Here is a 12,822-nt window from a genome sequence, read left to right on the forward strand (position 1 = left end):
CCAGTGGGATCCCCACCTCCAGACCCCGTCTCTGGTGCTTGCACGGCCTCCTCCTCCACCAGACCCCCCACCAACCTGGATGACTCTGTGCCATCTTCCCCTGTTGGGCCCTGTGGGGTCCCAGCTGCCCCTTCTGCTGCCGAGGAGTCCAACTGCAACCTCCGCCTCTTGGACCTCCCCCCGGCAGCTGCGGCCTGGGACGCGGCACCGGACTCCTCACTCCCCGACGAGATGACAACACGGGAGGGGAGCCGGGCCTTGCGTCTCCGGCTGGCGGTCGGATCCCCGCCGCTGTGCTCCACAGCACCTTCTCCGCCCTCTTCATCAGTTGACGCTGCAGACAGGGAGAAACAAAACACAGGCATCAGGGCACTGTACAATGGACACATACACGCACGACAGTTGCACATGAGTGGCATTGGCAAACCTCAGACATGTCATCACAATCCCCAACACACATGTCATTGCAACTGGCACACATGAGCCATACCACAGCCATATCGCAACTGCCACCACCATCCCTACACATACAACAGCATCAGCAGCCAAAGGGGAGCCATACATCACATGCAACACAGGAAGTGCACCACACATGTACACACACCACCACACTTGCATGCATGTCTACACCTCTGCCAAGTGTCGCACTGTTCAGACGGGCATCCATGTCACATCTGCCAATCAGGCTTCCACATACCGCTGTCACATGCATCCATGTAGCATCACTGTTGCACCTTTGACAAATACACACACATGCACATGTACACAGTGCTCATACATGCAGCCGAAAACAACATACATGCCTGACATCACGGACATGTCTACTTACATACACATTCATCCAAACATGTGTGCACGCACAACTGCATTTGCCATGCAAGCCCACACACACAAGCACCATCCATGTCTCACACATTACAGCCCTCGCATGTGTCAGCCCCACGGCCCTGTACACCCCCACCCATACTCCACCCCATACAAACAGATGTGCAACCGGCACAATGGGGAATGATCACCACACGCCCTGCTCACAACCAGGATGCATGTACACTCACCGCTCGACTCCAGACGGCTCTGCTTCTCTAGGACCTGGACGTGGAGCGCTGGGGATATGCGTTCCAGGACCCCCATCTGTTCTTCCGACAAGTGGCCCCGGCGCCCCTTGGCATCCGCTGCCTTCAAGAGGCGCCGGGCCTTGTTCAGGGTCCTGGACCTGAAGTCCTCCCAGTGCTTCCTGACATGTTGTAAGTCCCGGACTGCCATCCAGGTTGGTGGGGGGTCTGGTGGAGGAGGAGGCCGTGCAAGCACCAGAGACGGGGTCTGGAGGTGGGGATCCCACTGGTGCTAGTGGTGCAGTGCAGGACCAGGGACAGGAGGCAGCACATGCGGCCGCGGAGGTGCCTGTGTGCAATCCTGTCCCCGATCCTGTCCCTGCATCATCTTGCACCAGCAGGGATGCCTACGTCCAGACCCGTTTTCAGGCAGGGGATGAGCTGACGTCAACTGGCCTTCCTCAGCATGCGGACGTGGCCATCCAGGACCGGGTTGAGCCTGTCCTGGCTGGTGTGGCGTTGCGTCAACGGGCCATGCGAGGTGACCTGCAGTCTTTTCATGGAGAGACTGCACGTCATCTCGAATGGCTCGTTGACCACGTCAGCCTGCTGGGACAGGTCACCCAGGCCGGATTCCGCTGTCTGATGGGGCTTGCTCCGACCCCCTCCTCAACTGGACCCCCTACACGCCAGTCGTCCTCTGTGCCATCTTCCCACCCATCAGTCACCTGGGTGCCCTGTGGAGCTGCCTCTGACAGTGCGGCCAGGCTGGTGGAGGAGGCATCCCTGCCACAGTCGGGAGTCGGACGTCCAGCAGGGGTGGCCACATCAACAGGTGCACCCCAGCCGGCGGAGGATGTGCAGGCAGCAGGAGGCAGTGCACGGGCAGAGGCAGAGCAGCAGCAGCAGCAAGATGGTGGGAGCCATGAAGGCTCGGGGCCTTCGACATCGGAGGGGCAGGCATCGGCCGGAGGGCAGGAGGACCCAGGACAGAGAGTGTCTTCCGTGTGGCAGCGGTTGGGCCACGCCATAGGTGCGGAGCGGCGGCGGGCGGAAGAGGCGCGGCTCACAATGGTCAGGGCGGAGAACTCCATGCGGAGGGCCCTGAGGCGGGCCGAGTGCCTCGAGGCAATCCGCAGGGGGTTGGAGGAGGACACGGCGTCGTCCCTGCGGACCCTCGGGGCCATGGAACTGGACCGCCTCCGGGACATCGAACAGGAGTTCGATGATGCCCTGGCCCGGAACACCACAGAGTGAGCCGCTGGACTTGCCCGCCGCCTTTGTATATAGTTCTTTAGTTTTAGGTTTCCTTTCGTTCTTATTATTATTTGGAGTCGACGGACACTGCTCCACTTTTTGTATATAGTTGATATTTAGGTAGGTTTTTTAGGAGGTTTCCTTAGTTCAGTTGTGATGATGGACCCTTGTTATTTTTGTACATAGTTCTTTGTTGCATGGAGAGTTTTTACATTTCACTTTGGACATAATTTTTTTGATTTGATTTTCTAGTTTTGTGTTTTTATGCGGACATGCAGCTTATTTTTTCACATTTACATTGTAGTTAGTTTTCTTTCTTTGGCATTTGTATTTTTTTCAATACATTTTTTTTTCCATTGTTCACTGTGTGGTTTCATCTCATTGGTTTCATGCATGTCATGTTGTGTGTTTTCCCATTCAATTTGAAAATATGTGTGTGACGGACATGGGTTCATTTGCTTCATGTACATTGGGGGTGTAACATGTGATTTCCATTTCCATGTGGGTGAATGGGTTACTTGGTAGGTCTTTTTGGCTGTGGAGGCTGACCATTACGCACATGATTGGGGATTGTGAGGACCTGGTGGGGGCTGCACATGGTGGCAGGGGGGTGGGGGTGCAGGGGGACATGAGTGGGGGCCTGGTGGAGGTTGAGCCTGCACTGCTGGGGGGTGGGGGTGGTGGGAGACATGAGTGGGGGCCTGGTGGAGGGTGCCCCTGGTGGCTGGGGGGTGGGGGTGGTGGGAGACATGAGTGGGGGCCTGGTGGAGGCTGCCCCTGCACTGCTGGGGGGTGGGGGTGGTGGGAGACATGAGTGGGGGCCTGGTGGAGGGTGCCCCTGGTGGCTGGGGGGTGGGGGTGGTGGGAGACATGAGTTGGACATGGGTGGGGGCCTGCTGGCAGGTGCCCCACAGTGCTGGGGGGTGGGGGTGGTGGGAGACATGAGTGGGGCCCTGGTGGAGGGTGACCCTGGTGGCTGGGGGGTGGGGGTGGTGGGAGACATGAGTTGGACATGGGTGGGGGCCTACTGGCAGGTGCCCCACAGTGCTGGGGGGTGGGGGTGGTGGGGGACATGAGTTGGACATGGGTGGGGGCCTGCTGGCAGGTGCCCCACAGTGCTGGGGGGTGGGGGTGGTGGGAGACATGAGTGGGGCCCTGGTGGAGGGTGACCCTGCACTGCTGGGGGGTGGGGGTGGTGGGAGACATGAGTGGGGCCCTGGTGGAGGGTGACCCTGGTGGCTGGGGGGTGGGGGTGGTGGGAGACATGAGTTGGACATGGGTGGGGGCCTACTGGCAGGTTCCCCACAGTGCTGGGGTGTGGGGGTGGTGGGAGACATGAGTTGGATATGGGTGGGGGCCTGCTGGCAGGTGCCCCACAGTGCTGGGGGGTGGGGGTGGTGGGAGACATGAGTGGGGCCCTGGTGGAGGGTGACCCTGGTGGCTGGGGGGTGGGGGTGGTGGGAGACATGAGTTGGACATGGGTGGGGGCCTACTGGCAGGTGCCCCACAGTGCTGGGGGGTGGGGGTGGTGGGGGACATGAGTTGGACATGGGTGGGGGACTGCTGGCATGTGCCCCACAGTGCTGGGGGGTGGGGGTGCAAGGGGACATGTGTTGGTGTTCATTAGTTCAAGGAGACATGTGCCTTTGCTGGGGGGCATGCCCATTTTGGGTGGGCTGCCTGCGGGACATGACCAGGGATGCAGGGTAGTCCCCTGTGGTGTGGGCTGCCTGCAGGGGCCGTGGAGGGTGTACAGGGTACACCTGGGAGGACCCACACTGTCAAATCACATGTGGGACTCCCCGGCACCCCTGAAATACATGTACCGTGCAGAAATCGCGTGTAAAACTTCCCGCGCACCCCTGAAATACACGCGCCCAGGCTATTCGCGTGTGGAACTTCCCGCGCACCCCTGAAATACACGGGCCCAGGCTATTCGCGTGTGGAACTCCCCGCGCACCCCTGAAATACACGCGCCCAGGCTATTCGCGTGTGGAACTTCCCGCGCACCCCTCAAATTCACGCGCCCAGGCTATTCCCGTGTGGAACTTCCCGCGAACCCCTGAAATACACGCGCCCAGGCTATTCGCGTGTGGAACTTCCCGCGCACCCCTGAAATACACGCGCCCAGGCTATTCGCGTGTGGAACTTCCCGCGCACCCCTGAAATACACGCGCCCAGGCTATTCGCGTGTGGAACTTCCCGCGCACCCCTGAAATACACGCGCCCAGGCTATTCGCGTGTGGAACTTCCCGCGAACCCCTGAAATACACGCGCCCAGGCTATTCGCGTGTGGAACTTCCCGCGAACCCCTGTAATACACGTAGCCCGCTCCCCCAGGCCCGATCGCGTGAGGAACTTCCCGCGCACCCCTCAAATTCACGCGCCCAGGCTATTCGCGTGTGAAACTTCACGCGAACCCCTGAAATACACGTAGCACGCTCCCCCAGGCCCGATCGCGTGAGGAACTTCCCGCGAACCCCTGTAATACACGTAGCCCGCTCCCCCATGCCCGATCGCGTGTGGAACTTCCCGCGCACCCCTCAAATTCACGCGCCCATGCTATTCGCGTGTGAAACTTCACGCGAACCCCTGAAATACACGTAGCACGCTCCCCCAGGCCCGATCGCGTGAGGAACTTCACGCGAACCCCTGTAATACACGTAGCCCGCTCCCCCAGGCCCGATCGCGTGTGGAACTTCACGCGAACCCCTGAAATACATGTAGCCCGCTCCCCCAGGCCCGATCGCGTGAGGAACTTCACGCGAACCCCTGTAATACACGTAGCCCGCTCGCCCAGGCCCGATCGCATGAGGAACTTCACGCGAACCCCTGTAATACACGTAGCCCGCTCCCCCAGGCCCGATCGCGTGAGGAACTTCACGCAAACCCCTGTAATACACGTAGCCCGCTCCCCCAGGCCCGATCGCGTGAGGAACTTCACGCGAACCCCTGTAATACACGTAGCCCGCTCCCCCAGGCCCGATCGCGTGAATAACTTCACGCGAACCCCTGTGATGCACGTACCCTGCAAATCGCGTGTGACACTTCCCGCGCACCCCGGTATACATGCACACGTATTTTTTGTCAGCGGGTGTCCGTGTTTGTGGGTACCCCTTTGCACGTCATTTTTCCTGGAGGCCCACAGTATGGGACATTCATCATGGCAGTATATAGGTGCTATTTGTTGGCGCACCTTTTGGCGCACATTTCTTACAGCCGCAGAGACGCTACCGCCTCCTTTCTTGTGGCGGTCGTGTTTGTGCCTGTGCGCTGGTTTGAGCGTGCGCTTTTTTCCCCTATTCTATTCCATGAATACGTGTTGTAGGCGAGCGTGTGGGCGTTCCGCGCACTTGTGCCCTGTACTTCCCCCGTGACGCCCACGTTTTGGCAAGTTGTTCCCCATTCCGAGTGTTACGCCCGTGTTCCGCCTACTTTTATTGCGTGCGCCGCGCTATGTGCGAATTTCGCTGTGGCCTGTGCGATTTTCGCTGTGACCTGGCGCACGCTGTTAGATGGCCTGTGCGCCAACGTGCGCCGCACACTTTTTTATCGCACATCCGCTGGTTTTCTCGCGCACGGCCTTCCATGAATCGACGTGCGCTGCTTTTCGTGCGATTTTCGCACTTGCACTGTGATTTTCGCTATTCCACTGCGATTCGCACGTTTTTGCCCACTTGCGCCGCGCTAATTATTCCATGAATCGGCCTCCTAGTTTGTTGGCAGTATGTAGTAGGCAATATATAAATGTAGCCATTGCAAAATAGGTGCACAATAGGTGCAAAGCAGTTTTTGGTAACAGCCAGCAGGCAATTTTTCAGAGCATTTAGTAAAACGTTTTAGCACAGTGTGCTGTCATTTTAAAATGCAGAGGTGCTCATTTTTTTTAACAAATTGGATGTTTTCATGTGTGCGAACGGCATTAGAAATACATAATTAATTAACTGTATACTAATTGTCTTACTAAAATATGAACTGCCCCTCTAAGATGTTAATGCAATTCGACATGCACGATTTTAAAATCCACTTTATTTTCCATGAAGAGATGCACACTCTGAAATTCATACCATGTTAGTGTTTCTGTGGAAAGCAGAAATATGCCACTGGCAGGAAGGCAAACGGAAACAGTTGCTTTGAAGGGCTGAAATCTTCATTGTCTTGAAAAACAAGGGCTGGTACCGGGCACATTCTTTTATTCTGATTGGCAGGGATTGGAGGTGGATGGGCCACGTCAATAGAGGGCAGACCTAGGGTGGATAGACAGGAGGAGTTTTCTTGATGAATAAGGTGGTGGGAAGAGTTCAGTTCGAGCTGAGACAGAGGGACAGACGGTGCTTCCAAGGAAATGCTGCCGGACTCCATATGGGTGTGAGCGCTGGCTACAAACTTAAACAGCTAGGAGCTCTTCACACCAGGAAGTCAAGTTGCTGGCTTAGATGCAAGTTCTTACCACTGGGTCTGCGAAGCGGCAAGGTCGTGCAGATCATGTCCTGACAACGAGAGTTTCAAACTCGCTTGTCCGGGGTGAGTTAGGTGCCAAGTGAGGAATGAGAATGAATGGGAGATGACGTCATTTGTTGGCAGTGGATGGAGTTAGAAAAAATAATACTGCACGCCCATGTCTCTCTCTCCACGTTTAAAAGTGCTGAACACCAAATTGTTTTTTTTTGCAATGTGCCTGTTGTTTTCTGTTCACTTTTATATTTTGTAGGCCTGTTGCTGTGATATCATGTGGTAAGATGTAAGTATGTTTATAATGGTTGTGTAATGCATATTTTATAAAAACACAAAGGTTGGGATTTTGGTGTCATTTCATGCGTCTTTGAATCACTTCTATACAAGGGAATCACGAGGGTTTGATGTTTATACCGGAGCGGTAAAGCATTTGCTATTTTACCACTGTAGCTAAAGTAGCAAGCAAGGAAGAGTGAATAAATACCTGCAAGGTAGGAAGGTGTATGTATGTGTTTTGAATGCACTTTTCTTTGCATGCATTAGAGAGAGCGGTGGCATCAGGACACATAGATTACTGGATGTAAATAAGCCAGTAATACGATGTCATTTTGAATAAACTCACTGGGTTCTCTAAAAGTGTGATAGGTCTGGGGGGTTCTCTACAGGCGGCCAAGAGACATTCTAATAATAAGGTAATTCTGAAAATATCACAAGGTAAGAGACCACTAAAATTACCACCAACGCAAGCTAACACTATATTATCACCAAAATAGGGTAATAGTGAACTATCTCTAATGGTAAGGCCAGTTTACTACCAGTTTAACACCAAAATATCACGGTAAGAAAATACCGCCAAATCCCGAATTTGCTCCAATAAGACAAAACCTCCTACAGATTTCAGCAGTATAATGCAAACAGTATTGACCAGTCATAGTTATAACATCACAGATAGAAGGAAGAATATAGAACGTGATGTCACATATGTAGATGATCAAGACTACTTGAATGACCAGTTGAGACCAATCTATAATGATATCATCTACCAGTCTAGCTCTGGAGGAACCTTCTGGAACCACTGTGGCCCTGGGGACAAACATGAAAGTTCCCCAGTTTATGCTGCAGTGCCAATGGGGCATGTGCAAGAAATGTGGACCCCTCTGTACCGACTGATCCCTGGAATCTGGTCAAGCTGTTTATTGGACTGGATTTCCCACAGAGATGTTTGGGAAATGCAGAAATCAAGAGATGCCAATGGATATGTGCCTTAGATGAAAGTGGACATGGGCACTGATTAGACTCTATGGTCCAGAGAATATAAGACAATCTAAACTGTCCAGAAAATAAACACTGGTCATACTTTTACTGATGCCGGGAGGGACCACCCAAGGGCTCATGTCAAATGATACGCAAATGTGATCATTAGTCTTTTGCCAGGTTAACTCTAATCACTAAAAGTGAGCTCATGAAATTAATTGGCCTGCTATTTGTATATTATTCAATTCCATTTCAACCCTGGACTGCCATGATCCCTTTCCAATAAGAACACTTGAATTAGCGGTTGCCAGATGTGTGGAAATTAACTGGTAAAAAGGAGGAACTATACATACTAACAATTAAACATGCCCAAGAAAAAAGATGTATGAATTGCCTCACCGCAAAATTACGTTATGTTCAACAATTGATGTTCTATGTCATGTGTCGAAAGAATCAAATGCCATGTACAAATGGATTGTCCCACCATTTCTATTGTGGTCACCATCATTGTTTTCTTAGTCTGTTTCTGGTGCTGCCTTAAATGCGCTTGAGAAAAGTCTATTCAGGTCCATAATAATTGAATGATGCCCCTCATTGGAAATAGCATAGATTTTACATGTTGATTCAGAAGGTAGAAACCAAGGAGATGACGCCACGAGAAAGCAAATGCACAGATTAATGCTAAGAGACTACTGTTAAACGTGAGATCTTGATTTAATATCATGAATTGTTCGAATTACTGTTCTGGCTCCCCCTCACACGTGCAATGATATATGAGACCCAGGTGGCGACATCAAGAAAACACAAGGTTTAGTATGACAAAATGTCACAGAGATGAGGGTTATAGAACAACATACATGAGAACCATTTTGCGAGATAGCACCTTGAGAGTGGGGGGGTGGGGTTTCAGAACTGACTGTAATTTTATGTAGGTTACTACATTATCTCATGAGGCAGTATATCTATTATGTTAGGCTGGGTATGGGGCTTGGGAACATCTAGTTGTGCCTCAACACATCCCTGCTAACAATGTGTGTCTCACAAATTAGGTTGGGAAATGGCATGCAAGTGTGAACCATGAAGCATGTTGGTGGGGAGCTGCTGAGTTTGTTAGGAAGGATGATCCGCTAGAGTGGGGTTCTGTACCACAAAGGGAGACAAACGGGACTCTACAGGTCTTGAATGATGATCTAACGCCATTCCCTTGAAGGGAAGAGGATGTACTGTTAGGAAGTTCATTGTTAATGTAATCAACAATATCTATTAACTGTTATGTATGAGGCTCATTGTTTATTTACTTAAAAATATATATAATAGGGTGTATGCTGGTTTCCTAACCCATTTCTGCACAGATGTATGGAAAGAAACATGTCTCTGCCTTTTCATTCCTCGCATCCTTTTTGGATTATTGGGTGAAAGGCTGTTAGTTATTGCACTACCCTCTTTGGCATACTATTCTGGGATGACCAGTGGGCCTCATTACAAGTATGGCGGTAAGGCAACAATGGCGCCAGTATCGCTACCAGCACTGTTTCTACTGTACCGCCATACTACGAGTTCAGCTCGTGGGTGCCCTTGCAGCCACCAGGACTGACCTGGTGACCCTACCGGCACCCGCGAGCAGAACATGGTGGTAGCACCGGTACCGTTATTAACAGTACCGGTGCTACCACCCTCCCCATTACCACTGAGCCCTATGGGGCTCAAATGGGAATGGGGATGTACCCGGCCCGGCACCCGTAAAAGGGCAATTACCGGGTCCGGTTGGGCCGGAATAGCCTGGTAATTCCACATTTGTTGGTGCCAGACCCGGATGTGAGTTTGGAGGCAGCTTTGCCGGTTTTACCGGCAAAGCTACCTCCAACCTCATAATGAAGCCCAGTGTATTTAGAGAGGGAGTAATGGATTGAAGGTGGGTGATGGACTCGAGAGTTTAGGGGATCCTAAGTGTACATACTTCTGGTTCTATCTAAGCGACCAAGTGGTGGCACAGCCTCTGTTAGAGGACTCTGTCACAGATGGTAATGTCACTAAACCACTAATCACATCACATACATTCTGCACGAAACCCTAAGAAAGACATTTCCTGAAACCTCAAAGAATTTAAAAAAAACAGTCTGTAACACAATGCTTACCTCATCACAAATCTACTACTCAATCTCTACCTAAATCAAAAACAAAATATTACAGACCCAAGACCATCTTAACAAAAGGGACAGCCTGTAAAAGCACCACAACTTGGAACTATGGAGCCTTCCTCCATATCTTCAATAATGTATAAGCTTAGCCAACCCAGCATAATCAGCCAACATTCCCTGCTTTACTTTATTCCCGGGTCCCAAATGACCCTGGTAGAGGAAGCTTATTTGTGGACCAGTAAGGGTTCCAAGATCCAAGACCACAAGGAAAAGAACAGGGTTTAATGTTTTTTCATGTTCAACTAATCCCGGAAGTGCAATCCCAAAATGATGGCCATCAGGAGAGTCTTACACACCCAATGTGAGATAATTTCTATGTACTCAACTCCTTCCATTAGAGTTTCTTGTGAGCCGGAGAGTCCCTTCTGTACCTCATTATTCAATTGTTTCCCCACTGATTTGTTAGGTATTGTCCCTTGTCAGACTCCTGTTCCATTGACCAGGGCCAGGATAATCATGTCATTGTGTCCCGTGATCCGTATTATTGTTGTTATTAACCCGTAACAGTACCAAGCCATTTCCTCAACTGCAGACCACTCTTCCAAAAGTTGTGGTCCTCAATGAAAGGTACACCAGCTTCAACATTGTGCTGGCTTGATGATTTCCTTTAGTAGTGGAAATCCAAAGCCTTCCTTACCCACACTCAGCATCATTTTATCAAATTGGAACAAAGGGCCTCATTACAAGTATGGTGGTGCAGCAAAAAACAGCAATAAAATGGAGGTAACTCTGTTACCGGTGCATTACTGCACTGCTGTACTCCAGAAAAATGTTAATGTTATGTTATTTTGCATTTATATAGCGCCTTATGTACCATTGGTATGGTCTCAAGGCGCTGGTACGTTGAACGCCCTCGGGATCCAAAGTTCAATTCAGTAGAGAGAAATAGAGGGAGTCAAAAAGGTGAGTGTCAGCACCGGATATGTGTTCAGCTTATTTGGCATTCGTGTGATAGCTGCTTCTTAGCAGTAGGTGTGGTGGTTGAGAGATCAAGAGTATGTGTTCGTTCTGGCAGGTTGTTATCCAGACCGATTCTGGCTGTGTTAGGCCTAAGGAGAATGCCTAGGCTGGAGGGTGTGTAACCAGTCTTGATTAGTTAGGGTGATGGGGAGTATGAGGCAAAATGATGGTATGGGAACAGCTGTACCGAATGGTGTCATAGTATCGCTGTGTTCTAGTTGAGTGGTGGTATAAAGAAGAGAGTAAGCGTGGAGATGTGATATGGTGGTTTACCTTATGTGCTTGCCCACTCCAATAGTTCCATGTACTCCATCCGTTCCATGTACTCCGACTGTTCTACACATTACGACCATTTCAGGCACTCAAATCCGTTTGTTTCAATGCTCTTTCATACGTTCATGCACACCAAACCATTCCATATATGTCACGCCATTCTATGCAATCCAATTTGTTCTATGCACTCCAATCCGTCACATGCACTCCAATCCATTCCGTGTACTCCAATCCGTTCTGTGCACTCCAAATCATTCTGTGCACTCCAATCCGTTCCATGTATTCCAATCCGTTCTGTGCACTCCAAATCATTCTGTGCACTCCAATCCGTTCCATGTATTCCAAGCCATTTTATGCACTCCAACTATTTTATGCACTCCAACCATTTTATGCACTGCTCCTTTCATTCGTTTTACCCACCTTATACTTTATCCATGCATCATCCATCCACGTATGTCATCTTCGCACGTTCCATACACTTCATTTATTACACCCGTTTCACATGTTCCATCCACTTCAACCGTTCCACCCACTTCACTGGTTCCACCCACTTCACTGGTTCCAAACACATCACCCGTTCATCCACCTACTTCATCTGTTCTACCATTTCACCCGTTCCACCCATTCTACACTCGTTCATCTGTTCCAGCCACATACTTCACCCGTTCCATCCACATACTTCACCTCGTTCTTCCACATATTTCACCCATTATTTCCACATATTTCACCATTTCCATCCATATACTTCACCAGTTCCCTCCACATACTTTACCCATTCCCTCCACATACTTCACCCGTTCCCTCCACATGCTTCACCCGTTCCATCCACATACTTCACCCTTTCCATCTATATCCTTCATCCGTTCCACCCTGTTCACCCATTCCACCCTGATCATCCATTCTACCTGGTTCATCCGTTCTACCCGATTCGTCTGTTCTACCCGGTTCGTCCGTTCCACCCGGTTCTTCCGTTCCACCCGGTTCATCCGTTCCACCCGGTTCATCCGTTCTACCCAGTTCATCCATTCTACCTATTTCATCTGTTCCACCCAGCTCATCTATTCCACCCAGCTCATCCATTCCACCCAGTTCATCCGTTCCACTCATATGCTTCACCCGTTCAACCTCATGCTTCCTCCATTCCATCCACATACTGCAATCGTTCTATTCAATAAATTTGACCCATTTTGTCCACATACTTCATCCGTTACTTCCTCATACTTTACCCGTCTCGTCCATATACATCACCCGTTCTTCCAGATCCATCCTCCGTTCCTACCACCCATCTTCATCCGTTTCTTCCCTTTACTGCACCCATTTCTTCCAACCACTTCACCCGTTTCTTCCAACCACTTCACCCGTTCTTTCCAACC

The 12,822-nt window shown here is 50.8% G+C and overlaps 1 protein-coding gene across 1 annotated transcript in view; it reads right to left on the reverse strand.

Annotated features, from left to right (window-relative positions):
• The window catches only part of LOC138465092 (extracellular calcium-sensing receptor-like), a 72,691-nt gene that overhangs the window by 28,620 nt on the left and 31,249 nt on the right, over window positions 1-12,822 (reverse strand). The window lies entirely within an intron of this gene.

Source organism: Ambystoma mexicanum, chromosome 1p (genome assembly GCF_040938575.1).
Source record: "Ambystoma mexicanum isolate Mex_15411 chromosome 1p, UKY_AmexF1_1, whole genome shotgun sequence".
NCBI classification, from domain to species: Eukaryota; Metazoa; Chordata; class Amphibia; order Caudata; family Ambystomatidae; genus Ambystoma; species Ambystoma mexicanum.